Genomic DNA, 10,526 nt, shown 5'->3' with positions numbered 1-10,526 from the left:
ATTGTAGATTTCAGTGATAAAGCCTTTGTCTGATGTGTCATTGCTCGAGATGTTTTCCCAGTCCGTGGACTCTCTTACTCCTCTCTTGGCGAATTCTTTCGATGTACACAGATGTTTTATCTTTAGTATATCCCACTTGTCAACTTGTGCCTCCTCTGTGTTTGTGTCCTTCCCTATTTCCAATAGACTGATTCCATGAAGATTTCCAGTCTTGGAAGACCAATGGGACAGTTCTATCCTCTTCTAAAGGGTCAGTGTGAATGTAAATGGGCTCAATGGCAAAGGGTTTGTTTGTGGGGTTTTTTGGTACGAGTGCTTTAAGTTTACATGCAGTATCTCCAATTTTCAGAATGCTACCGTTTATATATTAGTGAACTGTTAGAGGATAAGTTAGTTACTTAAAATTACAAAGGTAGCAAGTAGCAGAGTTCTGGCTGAGCTACATCTGTCTCTATCCAACTCTTCATGTAATGAAAACACAAAAACTTGTAATGCTTACAGTTTCCTGTTACATTGGCCTATAGTGATGGCTGATTTGAAGGTAATAATTGGAAAAAAATGTATAAAGTCAAATGGATGTACAGAAAATTTTGAGAGCCCTGAAATTGCGAACAGCACTTGTACCGCATGTCCACGAGGTGGCAGTGTTTAAGAACATTACTTACAACCACGATTTGACCTCAGCAATTCCTGCAAAGACAAATTCAGTCTCTTTGTCTACAAAATTTGGACTTGCAATTCTTTTTATTCTTTGTACTTTGAAAGGTCGGTAACCTAAGGCATAACATTTTTCTTATAATTGTTTAATTTGGAATCACTTCTCAAATTAAACTAATATTTCATATATACAATATTGGTCCTAAAAATTTCAATAAATTGGCAAAACTTATTTCGGGAATTTTGCGTGAGCTCCTTGAAATTGATAGAAATATTATTTTCATCCCTGAAATGTGTGGACTCACATCCAGAGGAGCATTTGCTGCTGGGAAGTGCAATCAAGTGGGCTCTGATCCCATGGGGACCCAATACAGAACACGACAAAACCCTGCACAACACAACAAAACCCTGCACAACACAGCAAAACCCTGCACGACACAACAAAACACTGCACAGCACAACAAAACACTTCACAGCACAACAAAACACTGCACAGCACAACAAAATCCTGCACAACACAGCAAAGCCCTGCACAACACAGCAAAACCCTGCACAACACAGCAAAGCCCTGCACAACACAGCAAAGCCCTGCACGACACAGCAAAGCCCTGCATGGTCTATGCCACCCTCACAATTGCTGCTATGCCGAGCCAAGTGCTGCAGCCACTGTGTCGGTCCATTTCATTTAGAGTCTTCGTCTTTTCGCCACTCTTCCACTTTACCAAACATGACGTCCTTCTGCAGGCCTGGTCTCTCCTGAGAAAATATCCAAAATATGTAAGATGAAGTCTTGCCATCTTTGACGCTACAGCGCACTCTAGCCTCACTTCTTCTACCACAGATCGGTTTGCCCTTTTAGCAATTGACAGCACTTCCAATAGTCTTCTCCAGCATCACAATTCAAATGCATCTGTTCTTCTGTGGCCTTCCTGAGTAAATGTTCAACTATCACATGCATATGATACAGTGGAGAATATCATGGCTCGGGTCAGGTGCGCCTTAGTCCTCAAAGTAACCTATTCGATCCTCTAAAGAAGGCTTGGGCAGCAGATTTACCTATTGCAATATGTCTTTTCATCTCTTGACTGCTGCTTCCATGAGCAGTGATTGTGGATCCAGGCAAGACAAAAATTCTCCACAACTTCAGCTTTTTCTTCCATTTATTATGATGTTTCCTAATGATCCAGTTATGAGAATTCTGGTCTTCTTTACAGTGAGTTGTAATCCATACTGAAGACTACTACAGTCCTTGATCTTCATCATCAAATGCTTCAATTCCTCCTCACTTTCAGGAGCAAGCAAGGTCGTCTCCTCTGCATATCGCAGATGGTTAATAACTCTTCCTCCAATCCTGATGCCACACTCTTCTTCATATAATCCAACTTCTCTGAGGATTTGCTCAGCATACAAACTGAACAAGTATAGTGAGAGGATACAACCCCAACACACACTTTTCCTGATTTTACACCATGCAGTAGGCCCTTTTTCTGTTCATACAACTGCCTCTTGATCCTTGTACAAATTCCACATGAGCACAATGAAGTGTTCCGGAATTCCAGGAAGTCTTAAAGTTTTCCACAGTTTATTATGGTCCACACAGTCAAATGCCTTTGAATAATCATTGAAACACAAGTAAATAGCTTTTTGGGCTTCTCTGCTTTCAACCAAGATCCATCTGACATCAGCAATATATCCCTTGTTCCACGTCCTCTTCTGAATACAGCCTGGACCTCTGGAAGCTCCCTGTCAATGTACTGCTGCAATCGCTGTTGGATGATCTTAATCAAAATTTTGTTTGCATGTGATATCACAGAGAGCATTCTATAGTTGGAGCATTCTGATGGGTTCCTTGTCTTTGCTATGGGCACAAATAGAGATCTCTTCAAGTCATTTGGCCCTGAACGTGTGGACTGCTGACTCATTCTCATTCCATTTTCCCTTGCTGCTTCCTGCATCCTTCAGTACTTTGTCTACAGAATCTTTCACGATGGGAACTGGAGGCTTCGTGTTTTTCTTGAGTTCTTTCATTTTCAGATATGCTGGGCATGTTCTTACCTTTCGGTTTCTAATTCTAGGTCCTTGCACATTTAATTCTAATGTATGGCTTTGTCTTCTCAAGCTGCCCTTTGTAATTTTCTATTCGGCTCTGACATCATCCATCCTTCCATCTGCTTTCGCTACTCTACGATCAAGGGCAAGTTTCAGAGTCTTTTGTGACATCAACTTTGACCTTTTCTTTCCTGTCTTTTTAATGACCTTTTGCTTGGTTCATGAATGGTGGTCTTGATGTCTTCCCACAGATTATCATGTGTCTTCTGCCATTAGTGTTCAAAGTTTCAAATATGTTCTTGAAATGGTCTCCAAATTCAGGTGGGGTAGACTCAAGATTGTGCTATGGCTCTTGTGACCTTGTTTTAATTTTCTTAAGTTTAAAACAGAACTTACATATGTGCAATTGCTGGACTGGACCACAGTCGGCCCCTGGTCTGGTTTTAGTTGCTGATATTGAACTTCTCCATGTGTCTTCCCACAGTTATAGTCCATTTGATTTCTGGGTATTCCATCTGGGGAAGTCCATGTTATAGTTGCCTTTTGTGTTGTTATAAAAGAGTATTTGCTACGAACAAGTCATTGGTTTTGCAAAATTAAATCATGCAATCTCTGTCGGGGCAAAGGCCAGTCCCCCACAACTGAAAACAGGTTCAGTAAGCGCAATTGTACAGTTGAGATATATAAAGATTATAGTAAAGTCATAGAGAGCATGAGAGATAGAAGAGAGATTGAGATAATGCAATCAGACACATTTCATGGTAGCATGCTCACCTCCTGGGTGCCCATGATCTTACCAGTCGGGTCTGCGCACAGCGTGGGCCGAGGGCAGGGAAGAGAGCCAGAGGTGAAGTGGGGCAGAGACCCGGAGAGAGCCAGCGGCCAACTTTATTGCTAACCAAGGGTTATATCTACTTAGGGGGCGTGGTTACAGGTAACCACAGGTCACTGGAAGGGGCAGTACAATAGGCATACAAGCACTAAGAGGGGGATATACAATGGGCATAGGGGTAACAGAAAGAGGATAAGCTAGGCATGTACATATATAGGAAGGGGAGGGACTAGGGGTATACATGTGACAAGATGGGCAGACCCTAGATTCATGATGGCAGTCTACCCTTGGTCACCCTTGGGTGGGCTTGACCTCTTTGGGGTCTCCTACAAGGAAATAGTCAACTACTATCTTTATCAGAAAGGAGTGGGCCCTACTTGTTGTGGGATAAACAGTGGTGACTGCTTGCTCTGGATGACTGATAACCCGTAGGGAGAATAATCTCTGACCCACTTTCATCGACCTCCAACTGTATAGTCATTCGCCATGTGTAGCAAGCAGTTAAGTTTGGCATATATTTGGGGGAAACAACTTGGGAGAAATCTTTCTGCTTTCCATAAATCTCCAGCTTCCTTTCTATCACCAAGTCCATATTTTCCAACTACTTTTCCTTCCTCTTTGTTTCCAACTTTTGCATTCTAATCACCAATGCATCTTGATTACATATTTGATCAATTTCTGACTGAACTTGTTGGCATCATTAGCTTTTGTGTTAATAGGTGTATTGATTGCATTTTCTTGGAGGCAGATAGATATAATCCTATCACAAACAGGACTGTACTTTATGATGGATTTACAAGATCCTTTCTTACAATGAATGCCACACTGCTCCTCTTGATTGTGTTATTCACGACATAGTAAATCATATGATTTTTTATTCAAAATGGCCAATGCCAGTCCACTTCAGCTCACTAATGCCTAGGATCTTGATCTTCACATTTTCTGTATCATTTTTTACTACTTCCAATTTTCCTTTATTCATATTTAGCACATTCCAAGTTCTGATCATGAAAAGATTTTTGCAGCTGTTTCTGCTGACCTGGAGTCATGCGCCATCAGTGAATGAAGATACCGAAGGCTCCATGCCCACATGCTTCACCTGAGTTCCGTCACCCTGGTCGACTTCTCTCTGAGAAATCAGCTCCTCTTCAGTCATGTTTCAAGTACCGTGGGACCTGAGGGGCTCATCCGCTGGCACTGTCTCCAACAATGTTCCGCTTCCTTAGTTTAGGCTTTCAGTACTTGACAGTGCTTCAAAGCCACTTCCTCTGACTTTGGGAGCAGAGTCCTTCTTCCTTGTCGGATCTTAGGCTGAAAGCACCACTGGAATCAGTTCACTTTGGGTAACCTTGTTGACATTTGAAAGACCAGTGACAAAGCTTCCAGGTTAGAGCAGCCCACAGACACTACAGCACGACAAATTGACAGGCAGTTTGTACTGAGTCTCAAATTGTAGGCAATGTGTGAAGCTCAGTGTCAGGTCTTATTGACATTGCTCAGGACTTGGTCCAAATGTTGACATTACTGTTTCTGTGCATAAAATGCACACCATACATTTTTGTCAACCACCACATCTTCCTCCAATGTATTTACTCAAGAAGCTATGCTAACTTTTTTCTAGCAGTTTGTCAATAAATTTTTATAGCATGCTTATGAAAATACTTTGGAGGGATGGAACAGTTGGCAAAAACTGTATGATGTCCACATTATTTGCATAAAGACACAAATACAATTATCCTAGAAAATAATGATGATAACCATCCATCTCATTTCCATGATAGGAAGACCTTTCAAAACTGCCCTACATTCATCTGTCAACGCTCATCTCTCAATGCAGTCAACAAGCCACATGCTTTTCTGTGAGCAATGCTGGTTCTCAAGTCTCTGTTTTATAACCAAGCTTCTTAGTCAAAATTTCCTTATGGACTTCTCTTTGCTCAATCCATAAAATTGAATTTAGGAGATGCTAGTAAAGGGAAAATAAATGATCATATATGACACTGGGATGCAGGAAGACAACCATTCACAGTGAGACTGACGACTCCAGCTACCTCGTTCTCACCCAGAGTACTAAAGTTCATGAGACAGAGAAGGTAGAGTAGTCATGTGTTTGGTTAGTTTTGGTCAAGATCACCCCCAATAAGGTGGTCTAGAGGTGGGCAAAGGCTTTCAGTGTGGCTGCAGAATTTACAAACAAATGATTTCAGTGCTTACCATGTATACTTTTCAGAACAGGTCATAAAAATGTCAAGGTTGGTAAAAGACATTCTTTGATGCAAAAGCTGGTAATAAGAATTAACACGAAGTCTCTTTCTTTAGAAATGTTTAAGTGAAACCTGGCTTGCCCAGCAACTTTAGATAAAGTCAATAATTTGAGGTTTCTTCTTTTTTCTTCTAACAGTTTTATTGACATATAATTCAGTAATTTCAACACATTTTTTAAACGTTATGCAATCATAACCACAACTAATTTTAGGACATTTTCTTCTTTCTTGTACTCATTATTAGTTCCCCATTTCCCCCCAACATTCCATGTTATGAGCCAGAACAACTATTAGTCCAGTTACTGTCTCTGTCGATTTTTCTATCCTGGATTTCATAGAAAGAAAAACAAACAACAACAAAGAAAAAAATCACCAAGAGGGAAAAAAAAGACAGAAAAGTCACAATGAAAAAGAAAGCAGAGAATAATAAAAACTAAAACTAATTTTAAATGGGTGAAGAGGTAGATCAAATGAGAAGGTGTTAAACCTAACGATATCTACATGTCAGAAGAGATGCTGAAACTTGCTCTTAATCAGAGAGTAGCTAAGGTAAATGGAATAAATGACTAGATAAAACGGCTGAGTAGAAAATTTCCCAACAAAAATTAATTAATTCTTTTAAAACAGAACATTTCAAAGGGCAGCTCAAGAAAACAAAGTCAAATATGATAATGAAATATGCAAAGGCCTAGAGTTGAGCATGCTCAGCCTATCTCAAACAAACAAAAAGAACCCAAGGAAAAAGTCAAGCTTCAGGTTGTGATACTGAAATATTCTATGAGAAAAATATTGAATTATCCAAAAAGCACCCAAAAAAGCTGAAAAGTATACACAGAATCATCCACAGAAGAAGAAAAGAATATACAGTACAAAAAGAACTAGTCAACATTCCACCATTTCAAGGGACAGCATATGAATAAGGACCAATCATATTGGAGGAAGACATTCAAGCGGCACTGAAAACATTAGGTAAAACCAAAACCAAAATTCCAAATTCATTGCCGTCACGTTGATGCAGACTCATAGCAATCCTGTAGGACAGGATAGAACGGCCCCTGTGAGTTGTCGAGGCTGTAACTGTTTACAGGAATAGAAAGCCCTGTCTTGAGCCCCTGGTGGTTTCAAACTGCAGACCTCCTGAATCACAGCCCAACACTTAACCACTACATCACCAAGACTCCTAAGTCCTAGGTATTGATGGAATACCAGCTGAACTGTTTCAAAAAGCTAATGAACCTCTAGAAGCACTTAATTATCTATGCCAAAACATTTTGAAGACAGCTACTTGGCCAACTGACTGGGAGAGATCCATATTTGCACTTATTCCAAAAAAAGTGACTCAAGAGAATATTCAAATTAAAGAACATTATCATCGATATTTTGATATCAAATGCAAGCAAAATTTTGAGGAAGATCTGCCAACAACAGCAGTACATTGAAAGGATGAATTTGGAAGAGAACACAGAACAAGGGATATCATTGCTTATGTCAGATGGATCTTAAAGCAGAGAATACCAGAAAGATTGTTCCTTGTGTTTCATTGACTATGCAAAGGCATTCAATTGAGTGAATCACAATAAACTATGGATGGCCTTGAACAAGGTAATACTGCATGGTTAAAAATCAGGAAAAGAATGTGTCAGGGTTGTATCCTCTCATCATACTTATTCCATTTGTATGCTTAACAAATCATCAGATAAGTTGGCTCATATGTTTAAAAAAAATAAATGCTGCATCAGGATTGGAGGAAGGCTTATTAACAGCTTGCAATATTCAGATGACGCAACCTTGTTTGCTAAAAGCGAGGAAGACTTGACGTTCTTGCTGATGAAGATCAAGGATTGCAGGCTTCAGTATGGATTACAACTCAATGTAAAGAAGACCCAAATCCTCACAAGTGTCACAAGAAACATGATAATAGGATAAAAGGTTGACATTGCCAAGGATTTTCTCTTGCTTAGATCCACAATTAACGCCCGTGGAAGTAGCAGTCCAGAGAATCAAAGATGCCACCCACTGGATAAATCAGCTGCACACGACCTCTTTACAGTGTTGAAAACAAAAGATGTTACTTTGAGGACCAAGATATTCCTGACCCAAGTATTTTCAATGGTTTCATATGTAATATGAACCATGGGCATTGAATAAGTAGGATCAAACAGGAATCAATGTGTTTGAATTGCAGTGCTGGTGACGAGTATTGAAAGTACCATGGACTATCAAAAGGGCTAACAAATCTCTGTTGGAAGAAGTACGGCCAGAGTGCTCCCCACAGGCAAGGATGGTGAGACTTCCTCCTACATACTTTGGACATCTTGTCAGAAGCCACCTGTGTCTGGACAATGACATCATGCTCGGTCAAGTGAAAAAGAGGAAGGCCCTCGGGGAGATGGGCCGACAGTTTCTGCAGCAATGGGCTTAAGGACATGAACAATTGTGAGGATAGCGAAGCACCAGGCAGTGTGTCCTTCTGTTGTGCTTAGGGTCTCGGTTAGTCATAAATGACCTCTTTGCACCTGACAACATCTGTGTTAGTCCAGGTTCCAATGCCTGCTGTCTGATAACCACGCTATTCACACCCCTGGTCAATGGACAGGGGATTACCAGAGGCTTAATCCACGTGGGTACCCTATGTCATCCATGGCCTCCTGTAAACTGGGTGGTCACAATTTCATCTCTAATATCGTTCTGCCTCCAGCCTTGGGTTTTATCATTTACAGCTGTCAGGGTGCACACACCGGTGTGCTTTCCAGTGTAGACTTAGCCGTCTCTTTGCTTAGACAGCTGCTAGTTTTTGCAACGTTTTTACTTGAGATTGTGTTTCTATATTTTTTATATTTAAGGGAATTTTCCTTAATTCCATTTAAAACTAGTGTGTCTATGCTAAAACCGCCTTTCCTGGGGACTCTCCTTTCACATTCTGGTTTAACAACAGAGAAAACATTCCCTTACTTACTTATGGCTTCTAGCAATGAGAATAGCCAGATAACAGGTGCTAGTTAGGAGAACAACTATATAGTACTGGACAGGCATTTGGATATAAAGAATAGTTCAATTCAGCAAAACAGAGTTGAGTTTAATTATGAGGTTCGACCAAAAAGGCTTTTTAAATTTCTCTTTTATAGTAGATGAAAATAAGAGTAAATTAAGTCTCATACGAGTCACTGTGTTAAGGACTTTATCTCCATAATTTATGCACTTCTCACAATCCAATGACTGGTCCCATTTCCCAAGTTCCAGGTAAGAAAGCTGAAAATTAGAGAGATGCTGGCACTTTCTTTTGGTCACACAATCAGTAAGTGGTCAAACTGGATTCAAATGACTTTGCTCTGCATAATCAAGAAGACATTTCAAAAATTAATCTGACCAAGAAAATGAAATTTTCCTTTTCTAAGTGTTTCAAAAAAGGTGAGGAAATTAAATTGTTATTGAGATGTGTGTCAAAAATACGGGCAAGCACAGAAGAACTGCCGAGTTCACTCGGGGCCACTGAGGCAGCTAGACTCACAGCTATCGACTCCATCCATACACAATGCGGCAAAATGCTGCCTGTGCTGGGCCATCATCAAAATGGGTCCTGTCTTTGAACCTATTGTTGCAGCCACTGTGACCACTCCCTGTGCCCTCTAACCTGAGAGGCTGTAGCTGACGGTGCTCTACTGCTTCTCAGAAGGTTTCAGTTGGCAGGTTTTTTTCAGGAGTGAATCACCAGGTCTTTCTTAGTCTGGACCCTCTGCTGTACTGATCCACCAGAGGGACCCTGCTGATATTTGCAATACTACTTTCCAGCATCACAGTAACACCCTACCCACCACAGTATGACAAATGCACAGATCATAAATCTGAGTACATTGTCTTTTATGGATGGTTTCTTTTATTTTTCCTTTCTCTTATCAGAGGTTCTTACAGCTCTTATCACAATCAATACATACATCCATCGTGGCAAGCACGTGTGTACTTATGTTGCCATCATCATTTTCAAAACATTTTCTTTCTACTTGAGATTGGTATCAGCTCACGTTTCCCCCTCCACCACCTTCCCACTATCATGAACCCTTGATAATTTATAAAAATTTTTTCATGTCTTACCCCAACCACTGTCCCCCTTCACTCACTTTTCTGTTGTCCATCCCCCTTGGAGGGGGTTATATATAGATCATTGTGATTGCAAAACCTATTTCTTGTGTAAGTTTTCTTCCTATACATTTCATTGTCATATAGATAATATATATGTAAATATTTTAATGGATTGTAAATATTAATTGAACATGGTTAATGATCTGAGTAAAGGAAGGACATAAAAATCAAATAATTAGGAAGTTGGTATGTTCCTTCTTTGTCTCAGGTAACGGATTTGTACTTCACCCATATTCTCATTTTCCCTTTCCCAATAGGTGTGCTATGTCAGGGGGCGGGACGAAAATTGAACCTCTAGTTAAAAATGCTTCTGTAACTTTATTTTCATATAGACAAACAAAAAGAACTTTAAAACTATACAGATGGATAAAGTTTCTATTTATATTAGTGTGTGTGTGTCTTTATACATGTGTATGTATGTGTACACATGCTTATGCTGTCTAGGGAAATATATTCCTGAAAGAAATCACAAGGTACAGGTCCCTGCCCCTCAGCTTACCTATTAAGTTTTCAATGCATGCTAGCATTTCCTTATAAACGATCACATCAGAAAGTCTCTGGGAACTAAGAGAACATAACTCAATACA

General features: G+C 40.1%; 1 pseudogene; it reads right to left on the bottom strand.

Moving 5' to 3' along the window:
* LOC101659469 overlaps positions 1–4,694 on the bottom strand; it is a 58,383-nt pseudogene extending 53,689 nt beyond the window's left edge.
* Positions 4,695–10,526: the final 5,832 nt, after the last annotated feature.

The sequence above is a fragment of the Echinops telfairi genome, unplaced genomic scaffold (genome assembly GCF_000313985.2).
Source record: "Echinops telfairi isolate 266 unplaced genomic scaffold, ASM31398v2 ScPeMD7_21;HRSCAF=78, whole genome shotgun sequence".
Taxonomy (NCBI): domain Eukaryota; kingdom Metazoa; phylum Chordata; class Mammalia; order Afrosoricida; family Tenrecidae; genus Echinops; species Echinops telfairi.
This window is presented reverse-complemented; position numbering and strand designations above follow the sequence as displayed.